Genomic DNA, 17,183 nt, shown 5'->3' with positions numbered 1-17,183 from the left:
AATCACAAACTTGTCGAGGTACGCCTTGCATACTCGGTTCATGAGATCCATAAATACGGCTGGTGCGTTGGTTAAGCCAAAAGGCATAACCGAAAACTCGTAGTGACCATACCGTGTTCTGAAGGCCGTCTTTGAAATATCTTCTTCGCGCACTCTCAGTTGGTGGTAACCGGATCGCAGATCGATCTTCGAGTAGTAACTCGATCCTTGAAGCTGGTCAAACAAATCATCGATTCGGGGTAAAGGATAACGGTTCTTGACCGTCACCTTGTTCAACTCCCGGTAGTCGATACACATGCGGAAAGTCCCGTCTTTCTTTCGGACAAACAAGACAGGGGCTCCCCATGGTGATGAGCTAGGTCGGATAAAACCCTTATCCAACAAATCTTGCAACTGAGTGGACAACTCCTGAAGTTCCGCCGGTGCGAGCCGATATGGGGCTCGTGCTATGGGTGCTGCACCGGGTGTCAACTCGATTTGGAATTCGACTTGACGAATAGGAGGGAGTCCGGGCAAATCCTCCGGGAAAACTTCCGGAAAATCTCGCACAACCGGTATATCTTCAATTCGTTTCTCCTCCGCGGGTTTCTCAACAATCTGCGCCAAAATTGCCGGATGACCCTTTCGTAGATACTTCTGCGCCTTCATAAGGGTAATGATGCTGGTGGTCATGCCGCTCCTCTCACCTCGGACCGAAATGATCTCGCCGGAAGGGGTAGAAATGTGAACTATCTTGTCGTGACATATAATCTCCGCTCGGTTCTCGGATAACCAGTCCATGCCGACAACGACATCGAAACTACTAAGCGTAAAAGGAATAAGGTCGATATCAAAAATATGACCTGACAGTTTTAACTTACATCCCGCAAGTACATGAGTCGTTACTATAGTCTTACCGTCAGCTAATTCAACAGGAAACTTAGCATCTAACGGAGTTGGAGTTAAGTCTAAGAGTTGGCTAAAGGCTTTCGACACAAAACTCCTATCAGCTCCAGTGTCAAACAATACAGAAGCAAAACAATCGTTCACAGGGAACTTACCAGTCACCACGTGCGGATCATTGTGGGCTTGACCCGACCCAATCACAAAAGCTCTTCCTTTGCCATTGCTTCCACCATTACTGCCACTTCCATTACCTCCATTGTTGTCGTTCTGTTTCAGCTTGGGACAATCCTTCCTGAAATGACCTTCCTGCCCACATTCGTAACATCCCTTCGTCGTCATAGGTGGTTTAGGAGCACCCATTGCTGCAAGGTCTCCTCTACACTCCTTCGCCTGGTGACCCATCTTTCCGCATCTCTGACACTTGACACGGTTACACGGGCCAACATGATGATATTTGCACCTATTGCACTTCGGATGTTTCCCAGCGTATCCGCTCGAACCCTGCCCGCTACCGTTGTTATTGTTGTTGTGACTTTGATTGTTAAAGCTCCGAGTGAATTCGGGCTTACGGTAGTGTTGTTGCGGTGGGAGGTTCGAGGACGAGGATATGGTGTTGTCAAACTTCCTCTTTCCGCTGCTCGGGTTGCTGTTGCTGTGGTTGTCATTATTCGGGTTGTCACGGGCTTTAGTAGTTGAACCCCTAGGTGGTAACGCACCTTGGGTCACAGCCTGATCCGTCAGTTTGTGAGCTAAACGGATCGCTTGTTGAATCGTGGCTGGTCTGGAAGACGTCACCATGCCCTGAATCTGCGGTGCTAACCCATCGATGTACATTTCAATCCTCTTACTCGGCGGATCCACCATCCGCGGACACATCACAGCCAACTCGTGAGAACGAGTAGTGTAGGCTTCAATTTCCGAGCCCACCATCTTCAGTGACCAGAATTCTGACTCTAACTTCGAAATCTCTTCTCTTGGACAGTAGTCCTCTCGCATCATGTTTTTGAACTCCTCCCAGTTCATAACATTAGCCATTTCCAATCCAAGGATCTGCACGTTTGAATTCCACCAAGTGAGGGCAGAATCCTCAAGTGTTCCAGCAGCAAATTTGACACTACTGGTAGGGGGACAATTGCACATCTCAAATGCCGACTCGGCCTTCTCAGCCCAACGCAGGAAGCCTATAGCTCCCTCAGTGCCCTTAAATGTACTGGGCTTGCAGTCAAGGTAGTTCTTGAATGTACACGTTCCACTTGGACCTCCAGCTTGATTCTGAACGTGTGCGGCTAAAGCGGCCGCTGCATGGTCGTTCAGCAGAGTTTGGAGTTCAGCTGCAGTCAGGTTGATGTTACCACGTCCGTGTCCCGCGTTTCTTCCAGCCATCTAGGTATTATCATCCCGAGATGTCGTCGCCTGAGGACACATCCGAGTGTGCCTCTGGCTCAGCCGGTTCTTCCTCCGGTTCTTCTTCGGGTTCCTCCTCGGGATCTTCCTCGGGATCTTCTTCAGGCTCCTCTTCGGGATCTTCTTCAGGTTCGGCCTCAGGCTCCGCCTCAGGCTCGGCTGCGTTCTGAGCAAGTTGCATCCGTAAGACATCGCAACGCTCTAAAGCTATCTCGGTTCGGGTCCTTGCTACTTGGAGTTGCTCTTGCAAGTCTATCATCTCGGCTTGCATCTTTCTCATGATCTTCATCTGTTGATCACTAGCCTCTTGCATTTCCTTCATTGCCGCTGCCATGCGGGCAATCTCCTCCTTAGTCTCGGTTCCGTCTTTTAACAGTCCGGAAACGTTCGCTCTCGTATAGCGCATGTAACCCACGTCACGCTCCAAGCATGAAACAACAGCTGCGAGAACTCGCTCTACAGGTTCGGTTATGGGTGGTAGGGTGTTGGGATAAGCAGGATGGTTCGGGTGAGGTAACGGGGGAACTTGTTCGCGATAGACCATACGTCTGATCATGTTAGGGTACCAATCCCAGCTAACGTCGTTTTCGTATATGCCTCCGGATAAGCGGTACCTCTTCGGTGCGGGAGTTTCGAGTTCCGGGACTACTTGGGGTGGCGATGCGGTTGGTAATTGCGGCTCCTTCCCGTGAGCGTGAGTCATCGGATCGGATGATGATGAGGGTGGCATCGACATTCCTACAGGTAAGCCGTGTATGCGCGCGCGTATGAGTGAAAGGGGTAAGGAGATAAGATAATAAAGACTACACAAATCTTTGCAGTGCGTATCATTATAACTAATGGGTCGTCGCGGTTATAGTCTAGTATGCATGCAGCTTCTAGTTCGCTATAACCAATGGCTCTGATACCAATCTGTCACACCCTCAAAATCCACTAACGGAGTTTTACCGTCAGAGGGTGTGAACTAACAGGATCGGAGTCATCAGTTATAATCAAACCATAAAACAAAGTTTCAAAACCATGAAAACGTTTACGAGTAATTAAATGTGGAAGCGTAAAAACCTTTAATCTAAAGTTGCGTCACGCAGGACGACTTAAAACCAATGATAACCGTTAAAAATAAGTTTGCATAATAAAAGCGTTTTCAATCAATGCATGTTCCTAAACCGCGCGTCCGTCTCGGCTACCTGAGAATAACATACTAAAAGTGTCAACACAAGGTTGGTGAGTTCACTAGTTATGTAAAAATAAATGTTTAGCGTTTGCGTTCAGCGTTTTGCGTTACAGCGTTTTGCGTTACAGATAGTGTTACGTCAATTACATATCTGTAGGTAGCTAGCCTATAAAGCAAGTATTACTAAGTGTTCGATACCGAAGCTGACTCGTTTATTAAGTGCCTTGTCACCAGGTCCTCCAGACCATGGTATGTGTTAGCCAAAATTACACCCGCTCGACCTTCAGTCGAGTTTAGCGTTGGGTGGGGTTTGTCAAACCCAGTAGTACTACTCAACAGTGACTCGCTATTCTAAATATTAACCGGTTCGATGTGTAGGACTTCAAATGTTTCGTTTGCCACTTAGCCTTTACAAGTGATATATAATTTATAACAAAATCTTAAATGCGTTGTGGAGTATGTTATCTCCCCCAAGTGAAAAGCGTTTGAAAACAGTTTAAAGAGGGGAAAGTGAAACTCACTGTTTGCGAAGAATTTCCCAAATTAAATCACCAAGATGCGCGTCACCGAAAAACTCTCTCTAGCGTTCTAAAACAACAAGGAGATTTTTCTAAGTGTCGGAATATTATCGAGTCTCTAGACCCGGCACATAATACCTATGCACATAACATGTTTCGTGTTTCGTTTGTGAATCGTGTGTGACTTTAACAAGGGTATTTGTGATACATTACATATGCAAGCAATCATATACGTGTCATGTATTCATAAAGTACATCACTAGCAGTTACTCCCCGTAAGGGCAATTTGGTCAACTCATAACAATTAACTAACAACTATTCCCCACGAGGGCAATTTGGTCAAATCATTACAATCAATTAGCTATTATTCCCCTCAAGGGCAATTTGGTCAAAACACAACAATAAATTAGCAAGTATCATGTTTCATGCATTTTCACAAAACTCAGCAGCTAGTTTCACCGAGACAGAAATCCTACTTGAAAGATTGTACTATTCCACCGATCATAGCATCTCAATTAATTTACCAAAAATCATCACAGAAGCATATATGTCTTAGGTTTTCAGAACATATTTAATTATATTTTTATTCCACATAATTTTCTCACAATCATCAAATCATTACAGCAAACTCATAACAGTCAAATTCATGCGCAACATAATGTTATTTGCAATTCCCGTTAAAAGAAAAATCCAATAAATGCAAGACCACTTGGGCTAGGTTCTAAACTCAATGAGTCAACTTCCAGAAGTGGAACCAACCCAATTGGTCTCGTAGTTCATGAGATACAACATTTACAAAACAACCTAACAGCAGGTCTAACAGCTCAGCTTTGCACAACGGTTTTGTAAAATCATAAAAGTTAACTTCTACTTGTCCAAAAATTACAAGTTTATATTCTTTAGAAACCAGACTCAACCTAGTTTACTGTAGTACCAATAATCTCAATCAATTTTCACGTTTACACTTCGTTACAGTCACTTAAACATCAAATACACATTCTGTCCAGAAACTGTTTGCATCCAAACTCAATATATTAACAACCTATGAACTATCAAACATTCATATGATCCTCTAGACTCCATAAACACCATCCATGCACATCAATTACATATTACATACAAGATTAGGGTTTTTGTTTGAACTCAAATCATAGACACAACAATCAACATGTAACAATATCAATTCTACTTATCAAATCATTACTCAATCAACAACAATCATATTGATTACATGTATTCATGAAATCGGCAGCTTAGGGTTTACAATTAACCCAACAAACATCAAAATCAAGTAACAAGGATGTATAGGATAATCAATTATACCTTCCTAGCACCTAGTTCTTAAATCAAAGGCTTGATTTGATGATTGTATGTGTGTGTATAGTGGACGGCAGCCAAGGAGAGCCAAGGGAGTGGGCTGATCGGTTTTGGTGTGGGGAAGAATAATAATAAGTTAGGGTTTTATTATTAGAATTATTTATAATAATCTATGTTACACTTTGGCCCCTTCACTTCTAAGTATTACTTTTCCTAGCTTAAACTAACTTGTTTACATCTTGAGTTAACGTTTATAACCATGTTATCACATAACACATAAGTCTAACACATAATTATAACATAATTACTGTTTTGACGTTTTTCGTTTATTCATCAATCGTTTGCGTCAACTCGTTTGCGTTTCGGTGCAAATCCCGAAAGACTACACATGTAGTAAGTGTTAAGCGTCATTTAAACCCTAGTTTAAATGTAATGAAGTGTGCGTTATAGATTCAATGATCTTTAAGTTTGAATTGACGGAGTTGAGTTAACGGAGTTAACCTGAAATTGACGATTGTCACATGATGACCTGCAAAACATACACCGTGAGCTCGTCACTGAGAAGGGGGGGGGGGGGTACCTCCTTGTGACCACCCTCCGGCGTGAGAATCAGACAAGATTGCTCTGAATATAAGTGTATATTAAGAGAAATAGCTAGAGCAGATAAGATATGTGATAATGATGGTATATGATGATCATACCGTTCCAAGGTGTTGGAGTATTTATAGCCGAAGGTAGGTTTCCAAGCAGGTACAGCCAGCTGTATAATATTCCTTTTCTACCAACTGTGGGTTACGCACGTGCCGTGCTGGTGGTTGGTGGGTAGGCAGCGGCTGATAGTACCATAGCCGGCTGTGTACTATTCCTTTTCCACCAACTGCAGGCTATGTACGTGCCACGATGAGGGTTGGTGAGTAGGCAGCGGCTGACAGTGACATTTTGTACTAGAGCGTGCTCCTCGTCGTACTGTTTTCAGTGAGCTGTCACCCTGTGATGGGCTGCTTTGGTCAGATCTTGTCTATTTTGTCCATACCTTGGCAGGTATAGTACAAAAGATCCTCCAGAAGCGTACGGACTGGCTCATTTGGGCGGGAGTATTCCCGCCTTGCTCATTCCTTCTTCAGGTGACATTACTGAATTATTGAGAGTTAGTGCCTTGTGCGTGTAGCCTTACTATTAGTGCGGGTAGCCTTCCCTGATGGCTTGTATCCGCAGCTGCGGGAACAGGCGGGGTACTTCACCATTGGGAGGCTTTTCCTGCGGGAACAGCTGGCGTACTGCGCGTAAGGTCTTCATCTCTCTGAGCATGGTGGGTCCTGCGGAACCGGTTGGTCTTTGCGCAGACATCCCTCTTTAAGGTGAGTCTTGCGGGTCCAACTGGGCTCTGCTGGGACCTACCTCTTCAAGTCCCCCCAGTCCAATGTTCTTCTCTTGAATTGTTAATAAGTGAGGTGAACTTTTGGACTTAAGCAAGGGGTTTTGAAAAGGGTTTTTAGTTTTAAGGTTTTCCATGGGGATTCTTCCCGCGGTTTCCCTAATGTCACGTGCAGAAATTCCTGACTTTTCTGCTTGATCTTTGGGTATGATGCGGGTAGGTGTGTAACTTCCTCGCAAGTCAGGAGCGTTGAGTTTCACTTGTGTAGATTCTCCACGAGGTTTTGGTAGTTTTAGACATAGTGATCAATTATGTTAAACAACCAATGCCATCTTGGAGCTTCAAACAATCTAGTTCTCAACGTTCCCGCTATGCGGGGATGTTATTTCCCTTTCCACAAGCATGGCCCAGAAGATCCTTCTTGGTTTTAATTCCCTGCAAGTGCTAAGTATGTGAAGGGTTTCGCCTTGACACTGTACCCGCACTCGTCTTATAGTTACTTGACTTCCAAGGTATTCTTGGCTTCAATTCTCTGCAGGTGCTAAGTATGTGAAGGGTTTCGCCTTGACACTGTACCCGCACTTGTCTTACGGTTTCTTGGTTACCAAGGTATTCTTGGCTTCAATTCCCTGCAGGTGCTAAGTATGTGAAGGGTTTCGCCTTGACACTGTACCCGCACTTGTCTTACGGTTTCTTGGTTACCAAGGTAAGGGGGTATATTCCCTCTTATTTTTGAATCTTTGTTTCACGCATATTTTAGTTTAACTTAGCAATTTCTTGAGTAGTTTGGTAAGTTAACCTTTCAACGTGGCAGATGATAGGTTAAAATTTTGCTCTCTCTTTCGTGATTGTGCGGGTAAGACCGTCACTTTCACTTAGTAGGATGGCTAAACTTTACCTATATCTGACCTGCGTGAAGGTTTTCCTCATCTTTTCCTTAGAAATTTTCTAAGTGTTTTAAATAAGTTAACCTTTCGACGAGCGGTTGTCAATAGGTTGTTCAGTTTCCTCTATCATGATTGTGCGGGTAGGACCGTCACTTTCATTTAGTGGGATGGCCAAACTTCACCTATAACTGACCTGCGTGAAGGTTTTCCTCATCTTTTCCTTAGAAATTTTTGCCGTTTCTTGTGTTTATGCGGGTTTTTCCGCCTTCCACACGCAACGACTTACTTCTTTCCATATTTATGCGGTGAATACCGACATATCAGTCTGGAAAGTTCATATGTATAAATGTAAAACCATCAGCGTCAATGTGATTTGGAGAATCATTTCCATTAGAAGTGGCTCTAGGCCTTTTCTTTACAAGTTTGGAATTGATCTACATGCAGCCTGTGTAATTGAGCTCCCTTCCATGTTCTTGGGATGGGGGTGTCATCGAGCCTTTCGAGCCGATATGCACCTGGTTCGGAATCTTGTTGTCTACGCAGTATGTAGTCTCCAACATTGAAGCTGCAGTTTCATCCGTCTTTTCCCCAACTGGGGTTCTACACGCATTAGCCTGCTTAGCGTCCATTACGCCACGAGGTGAGTGAGTTTCCCATTTCTGACGAATGCTTCGACGACGTCCTTCAAGGCTACGCATTCCTCCGTGGTGTGGCCTTTTGTCCTGTGGAAGTCACAGGATTTGCTTTGATCAGCGTTTGGACGCTGTCGGATTATTGGAGCCTCTTGCCATGGGAGCCTCTCGGTGGCAAATATCTCGGTGACGCTTTTGGTGAGTGGCGTCTATCTGGAGTTCCGGTTCGACGACTGCATGTTATCCTTTCCGCCTAACCGAGGGTGCGAGCCGGATGAGGTGCCAAAGTTTACCCTTGACTGCCAAATACCAAGCTTCCTCTTTTTGTTTTGTCGGGCGGTAAGAACATTGTTTTCTCTTGTTTTTTAAGTGTAGAGGTTTGTACTCTGGGGAAGATCTCTACCCAGTTGCTTTTCCGTTTCCGCGAAGCGTTTAGCTGCTGTCATGATGGCATCCCACGTGGATGGCATGCCATCTTTACCCGTTAAGGTGCGGATGAGCTCTGGGTCTTCCGCGCCCTGGATGAAAGCAGCGCGGACAAGATCTTCGCTAATAGTGCCCAGACTTAGCTTCTTTGAATTGAAGCGCGTGATGAAGTCTAGTAAAGACTCATCTTCCTCTCGGATGCAGTTGAGGATCGTCCATTGCTCTTCGGTATACTTTCTTTGTTGACTGAAGTGTTGGCTGGAAGTCTGCCCAATCGTAGATGTGGTGGACCGGTAGACAGTCAAACCACGCTCTGGCTGCCCCAACAAGCGTCATTTGGAACATGTAACACCACGTGGGTTCCGTCCAATTGCTGACGGTTGCCCCCGCTATGAATCTGTTCAAATGATCGTCTGGGTCAGATATACCATCATATGTGCCTATGTTGGACATTTGTTTGGCACTTTTCGGGGCAATTGCTTCTGCAATGTCCCTTGCAAATTTGGACGTTCCCGCATTTGCAACAGTTGGTCTGAAGGTTTTAGAGAAGTCACGTGGGTTTCCACCCGCGTTTTTTGGTTTAAAGGTTTCTTCAAAATTTCTTCTGTGGAAATCTGCTTGTTTACGCTTCCCTTTCGCCCTATGGCGCGGGTTTGCGTCACTGTCAGATTCTTCCCAATCTTTATCATACTCGCACTCATTACTCATGTTGAGCTGTTGTCGAGTGCTTCCGAATTCGTCAGCCTGTTGGAGTGAAAGTAAGCGTTCATCCAACTCAGCTTGGAATTCCTTCTAACGTGCTTCCGCCCACGCTTTAACTTGATCAAGTGTTTGGCGGGGGAGCCTCGTCTGTTGTCTCTCCAACTGGGTGTCGGTGAATCCCAGGGGAGGATTATTTACTGCACTTGCCCCGGCTTGGGTAACCGGGGTAGTGTTCGTAAAAATTGTTTACTCGCCGGTGTTCCCCCCAGTAGCTAGGGTTGTGGTTACCGGAGTTTCTTGGTCACTCGTTGGCCTTGGCACCGGAGTAACCTTAACCATCTTTCCAGAGGTTTTGAAAAAACTGAGAAAATTAGTTCTAGCTTTTATGCACGGATGGCGCCAATGAAGAAACACTAAGTGACCCCGGCAGATTACGGATAATCTTAGGGTTAAGTAGATGTTTCCCACGAGGGTTAGGCTCGGCAAAGATGGTTATTCTTCTGATGACCTGCAAAACAGACACCGTGAGCTCGTCACTGAGAAGGGGGGTACCTCCTTGTGACCACCCTCCGGCGTGAGAATCAGACTAGATTGCTCTGAATATAAGTGTATATTAAGAGAAATAGCTAGAGCAGATAAGATATGTGATAATGATGGTATATGATGATCATACCGTTCCAAGGTGTTGGAGTATTTATAGCCGAAGGTAGGTTTCCAAGCAGGTACAGCCAGCTGTATAATATTCCTTTTCTACCAACTGTGGGTTACGCACGTGCCGTGCTGGTGGTTGGTGGGTAGGCAGCGGCTGATAGTACCATGGCCGGCTGTGTACTATTCCTTTTCCACCAACTGCAGGCTATGTACGTGCCACGATGAGGGTTGGTGAGTAGGCAGCGGCTGACAGTGACATTTTGTACTAGAGCGTGCTCCTCGTCGTACTGTTGTCAGTGAGCTGTCACCCTGTGATGGGCTGCTTTGGTCAGATCTTGTCTATTTTGTCCATACCTTGGCAGGTATAGTACAAAAGATCCTCCAGAAGCGTACGGACTGGCTCATTTGGGCGGGAGTATTCCCGCCTTGCTCATTCCTTCTTCAGGTGACATTACTGAATTATTGAGAGTTAGTGCCTCGTGCGTGTAGCCTTACTATTAGTGCGGGTAGCCTTCCCTGATGGCTTGTATCCGCAGCTGCGGGAACAGGCGGGGTACTTCACCATTGGGAGGCTTTTCCTGCTGGAACAGCTGGCGTACTGCGCGTAAGGTCTTCATCTCTCTGAGCATGGTGGGTCCTGCGGAACCGGTTGGTCTTTGCGCAGACGTCCCTCTTTAAGGTGAGTCTTGCGGGTCCAACTGGGCTCTGCTGGGACTTACCTCCTCAAATAAACAAATGAATTTGTTGAAGGTTCCAAGGAGAGACATCTTAGCAAACAGTGCGAATAATCTTACATTATACTATATCTCCCATTTAATATTTAATAATTAAGTAAGCTTTACATGAAAATAAACTTTATTTTAAAATAAGCGTCTTAACTGCTTATATGCGAAAGAAAAGTGATGCAAGAAAGAAGAGCACATCACATAAAAGGTTTAAAGAGATTACTCTAATAATAAACGAACGAATTCACTAGTCTTCGGATGCCACATAAAGTCTAAAAAGATTGCTTTGTGACACTAAATTGTTAATACACGAGTTAATTAAGTAGATATTCTACCATGTTACAACATAAAATCCACTCTAATAGTAATTTTAATACACGAGCATTCTCAACCCGTTTCTTATAAATACGCGAGTTGTTTTTGTTAATTATATAGTATGATTAGATTAGTTGTGAGAAGATCAGAGAGATACTGTTATGTGGAAAAGTTAAATTGGAGTTTCTACCGTTCACGGCGTATGATTTTTTAATATATTCTTTAAGTGGTTGTAATTAAGTGAAAGAGGGACAAAAGATAATGATATAAATATTAAAAAATATTTTATTTATTTGAAAAAAAAATGAAAGCAAATATAGTTTTTTTTATTGTAGTTATACGGATATGAATAAGGAATAAGTTATTGTTACTATATTTTTGTTTGGCAAAACAATCAATAGATTAAAAATAGCATGTAACCTCCAGCTAAAAGCTGGAAGACAACCAAATATTACAAAAGAGAGGGAAAAAACAGCAAATAAGCATCAACAAACAAAATTAAAAGCATTAAACTAGACTAGAAAGCGTAGACTCCATCCAAACTCTCTTTGTGCACCCAGAGAGACCTACTCCAACGAAACAAGTTAGTTTTGTTAATTATATGATATGGCTATTAGTGGTTGTAAGAAGAAGATAAAGATAATGATATGTGAGAAAATTAAATTTGGGTTTTTAATGTTTACATTGTATAATTTCTTTAAATTTTTTTTAAAGTAATTGTAAGTGAAATAGAGACAAAAAATAATGATAAAAATATTAACAATGTTTTATTTAATTTAAAAATAGAAAGAAATATAATAGGGAATAAGTTGAAAATGCCCTAACTAGTTTCTTAAAAAAAATCATTTTTGCAAATATTTTTTTTTCTATTGTTGAATTTAGGAAAAGAATCTAACAATACTAATAAAAGAAAATAATAAGGATGATGTGGCAGTCCCATATTCATTCTTGGTCTAATCTTTATTCTCATTCATCCTACTTATTCATGGGTCATGAAGCAAAATCATATTGGCAAATGGGTTATTATTTTCTTTCTAATTCTCTAATCTATCATCTTATTTATCCTACTTATTTATGGGTCATGAGACAAAACAATTTTGAAAAATGGGTTATAATTTCTCTTCTAATTTTCAAATCTCTCATCTCATTTATCATATTTATCCACGGGTAATTTGTCAAAACAATTTTTGCAAATGTTGTATTAAAAAAATTCGAATTTGAAATTTGAGATTCTTGACTTCTTATTATTTGTACTATATATTTTATCTTCTTTTTACCTATAATTTGTTTTTTTTTTCTTTTTCAGATAATGAATCTTTTTATTTTTGTTATTTGACAAATCTCGTGTAATACACGGGTTAAAAAACTAGTAAAGATATAAATCATAAAAGAGTACCAAGTGAAGAGTAGTGTAAATGGAAAGTCAAAAAAACGAAGTGATGGAAGAATTAAATGCGCAGTAAATACGACAATTCACAAAGGTTCTTTCATGTGTCTCTTTTGTCCTATTCTCTGGCTTTTACTCTCTCCTTTTTATACCCTTTTCATTTTAAATTATGGTAGCGCCAATCGCCATAAAAATAAAGTTATAGTACTCGAATCGCATTGTAATTTATTAATTGTTTTTAGAAGACCATTGGATTGTTGACGGACCAATGACCCATCCGATTCTCTTCATTTCATATTATGAAGAAAACTCATCGTGAGAAACTCATCATAGATGAGAAAACTCCCTGACCCAACTTAAAATCCTTTATTTTTTGCTACAAGTGAGAATAAAAAACACAAAACCTCTCGTTTTTACATTGCTGTCTTTGAATGTCTCACTTTAACCACTTAGGTTATGATTATTAGCTTGTAGTTTATCAATTACTAAATAATCTTTTAATAAGTATAAATCAGTTAAACAATAAGTATAAATCAGTAAAACCTTTTAAACAATATTTTTTACTTAAAATATCACTTTTGATTGATCTACCAATAAAATAAATAAACTGGGTTCAAAAAACAATTTAAAAGTTATTGTCTTTTTGCATAACTAAAAATTGAAAATTGTGCATGCATCTAAATCTTTAGGCTGAGGGGTGTGGAGCGCGAGAAAGGGCGCGTGAGCCCAGCCGCTCTCGCCCCGGGGCGCGAGCACCACACCACCGAGGCGCGAGAGGGGCGCGAGAGGGGCGCGAGCACGAAAAACAAAGCAGGCGCAAGGGGGTTCGCGGGAGCTGTATGGCGTAAAGGGACTTGGGGAATGGTGAAAGAGACGTTGGAGTCTTAAAATGAGCCGTTGGCTCTTTATTTAATAAAAAAAAAATTTTTTTACTCCTATATATTACCCATTTTATACAACACTTAACACAACTTCAAAAAAAAACCAAACTTACCTATTTCTTTATACAACACTTCCTATATATTACCCATTTCTTTCAAACTTTTTTAAAAAAACCTTTACAAAATCCTATATAATACCCCTAAATCAACCCATTTTTACCATATCAAACACAACTTCAATCTCCAAACTCATATATAATATCCCAAACTCCTATATAATACCCAAAAAAAATCCAAAAACAACCCAATTTTTTTTTTAAAAATAATGTCGTCGTACTCGTCTGATTCCGACTCCTCCGAAGAGGATGATTTGCTTCTTCATGTAGGGGGGGTTTTGACCGCAACCGTGGTCAATCTCTTGCAAAATCAAGCCCATCAACCCCGACTCCCGAGGGTTAGAGCACCACCTCGTGATCGTGATCGATCGGGTGCTAACGATACTTTGATGAGGCATTATTTTAGCCCTCAACCGGTATACGCGGAGTCGGATTTTCGAACTCGTTTTCGAATGAGCAGGCAATTGTTCACGCATATAGCGAGTGATTTAGAGGCACGATATCCCTTTTTTCAACAAAGGGAGGATGCTAGGGGTCTTCCCGGTTTTACCCCTCTTCAAAAATGCACGGCTGCTATCCGTCAATTAGCGTACGGCATCTCGTCGGACGCTTTGGATGAGTATTTACAGATGTCGAAAAGGGTTGCACGTGAATCCCTTCATTTTTTCTGCCAAGGTAAAAAACATTAATTTTACTTTTTATTAAATATTTATTACATTTTTTAATATATATTGTACGTAGGAGTCATATCGACTTACGCTCGGAGATATCTGCGTAAACCTACAACGTATGACATCCAACGCATATATGAGGTGCACGCAGAAAAACATGGTTTTCCTGGGATGCTAGGTAGCATCGATTGTACGCATGTTGGATGGGCTATGTGTCCAACGGCCTGGCGAGGTCAGTTCCACCGTGGTGATCATGAAGGGCCGACCCTCATACTTGAGGCGGCGGTGTCACAGGATCTTTGGTTTTGGCATGCTTTTTTTGGTGTTGCTGGGTCAAATAACGACCTTAATGTTATCGATCAGTCACATTTGATCAACGACCTTATCGACGGGGTTGAACCACCTCAATCTTTTCTTGCAAATGAAGAACTCTTCAAGTACGGGTACTATCTGGTCGATGGTATTTACAACGAATGGGCTGTGTTAGTTCAAGCTTTTACAGATCCAGTCGCCGACAAACGGAAGTATTTTACGAAGAAGCAAGAGTCTGCTAGAAAAGATATTGAAAGAGCTTTTGGAGCTATAAAAAAACAATATTATGTTCTGGCGAACCCGATACGTTATTGGACTCGGGAGAGGATAATGGACGTCGTCTACACGTGTCTTTTCCTACACAACATGACGTTAGAAGACGAGGGCAAAGCTATATGCCAAAACTACCAAGGTGACATTCCGCCACAACCGTCCACAATCAGTGATCAACAAAAACTTCATAACATAGCAAATATCAAGAGCCGTGAGATACACGGGGATCTTCGACATGAGTTGGTTGAACATTTGTGGGCGAGGCGACCAGATGATCTTGTATTAGATTAGTTTTATTATTAAATATTATTGTTTGTTTAATTTTTAGTATGTTTTTTTTTATTATGAATTTTCAAAAAAATGTGTGTTTTTTTAAATAATTTCTTGTTTTTTTAATAATACGTTTTTTTAATACATTTATAAAAAAATAAAAAAAAAAACCGCTCGCGCCCCCTCTCGCGCCCCTCCACACCATGTCCCGGGGCGCGAGCACCACAACCAACACCCATCTTATCAAGTTTCTCTCTCTGCCACACGTCACAATATTATTGGCTGGCGCCCCCACTCGCGCCCCCACACCCCTCAGCCTTATAGTGTACATTTCCCTGAAAATGACAAAACACCTAATTTGATATTATGCTATATGCAAACCAAATTTCAAAATCTACACCTAACTATACTATTAAAGCAATAAGCTTTATGTCAAAATCTCATATTTCTATTGATTGATTCTTATACTTTCCATTTATATCTATGCATTCTCTAATTTTTATCTTAATTAAATTAATCAATAATATATTAAAATTAGATTCATCAATGCTATTAAAGTATTATCTTCCATTTTCATTTTAAATATTTAAAATTGTCATTTATATAGGAACCTAATTAGTTTCATATTTTAAAATCGTAACTATAGTTTCCAAAACAAAATATTCAAAATTTCATTTTGAATATTTTATTATTTTTCGTTGAATTTATTCACCACCTTTATTATTTTTTAAGATAACATATAATATATAATCTAGATTATCATTTAATATTTCATCAATAGAAAAGATTACGGATTTAATATAGAGATTACGGATAATATATATATATGTATATATATATATAATATATAGAGAATACCGATATAAAATATTGATGGAGCCAATATTCAAATTCATAAAATTATAAAGGTTTGTACCATTCATGTTAAATTTAGGAAATGATGACCCATTTGATTAAGGAAATGGTTTAATTACGGAAATTATAAATTTGAATTAATTATTGTATATTCTTTGAATGTAATTAATTTGTAAATTTGAATTAATGATTGTATAACTTATGGTGTAAATTTGAATGTAAATATTAATTAATTAACAATGATTAATTTTACTATAATTACGGATGTTCACCCATTGACCCATTTACTTAATTACGGTCATTAAGTTTTAACAATTATAACCAAAATCCATTGTCTTATTATTGTTTAACAATAACAATTGAGTTACAAATCCATTGTTGACCCATTGACATATGACTTATAATTACGATTTACTTATAATTACAATAATATAATTAACAATTTACTTACATATATATAACAAAATTATTAACTTTTATTTTCACACCTTATATGAATTACATTACATAATATATGGTGTTTTAATTGATGATTAATTATATATGAAACAAGATCAAATACATTTTATTGTTAACATGAAAACAGTGAGAACCAACTTGCTGTTATCATTAGGTTTAGTTTTATAGTTCTTTGCTGTTATTCTTTGTTTGTATTTGCTAATTATCGATTATGAGACGCTATAACTATTTGTTGATTTATATTTTGTTGTTATTATTAGATTTTTTTCTTTTGCTGTTATAAGTATTGTTGGTATTTGCTGTTATTATTTTGTTCTTGATTTTTTATTCTTTTGTTGTAATTTTTAGGGTTTTGCTTTGTTATTACAAGTCATTGTTTATGTAGATTGGTATTATAGTTGGTATTGTTTCTTACGTTCTTGGTTTTTTTATAAATTAGTATTATTTCCTATGTTCTCATGTTAAGATTAAAATGTACATGAACCTTCCCCCATTATATTATTGTAAATAATATAATTAGTAACTTATATTTTTACATTAGAATATAGTCAACATTTAAATTAAATAATATGACATTTATACTAATCCAATATTTATACTAATCTAATATACTAATCTAATTATACGAAAAGATAAATTTAAGACCTTAGTGGAATTGCTGAATTAATAGAAATTTCAAATTTTGAAAATCCATTAATTACGGTTTCCTTTCTATTCGTTCTTACTATAACTTATTTGAAAAATATTCAAATTTACTAAATTTATGTTTGCAATCAATTACCTTTATACCTTCCTTCTATAATTTAGTCTACCCTAATTCATTTGGTATAAATGCGTACATTTGATAGGCTAATTCTTACACCATCATAGCCTTTTATTAAAAACGATTAGCTTTATGCGAAGGTTTTTACTTTTTGTTGTTTTTATATCTTCTATTTTCTTATTAAT

This window comes from Bidens hawaiensis, unplaced genomic scaffold, assembly GCF_021521415.1.
Source record: "Bidens hawaiensis isolate Kalapana, Puna unplaced genomic scaffold, B.hawaiensis_p1.1 tig00038111_1, whole genome shotgun sequence".
Lineage (NCBI taxonomy): Eukaryota > Viridiplantae > Streptophyta > Magnoliopsida > Asterales > Asteraceae > Bidens > Bidens hawaiensis.
This window is presented reverse-complemented; position numbering follows the sequence as displayed.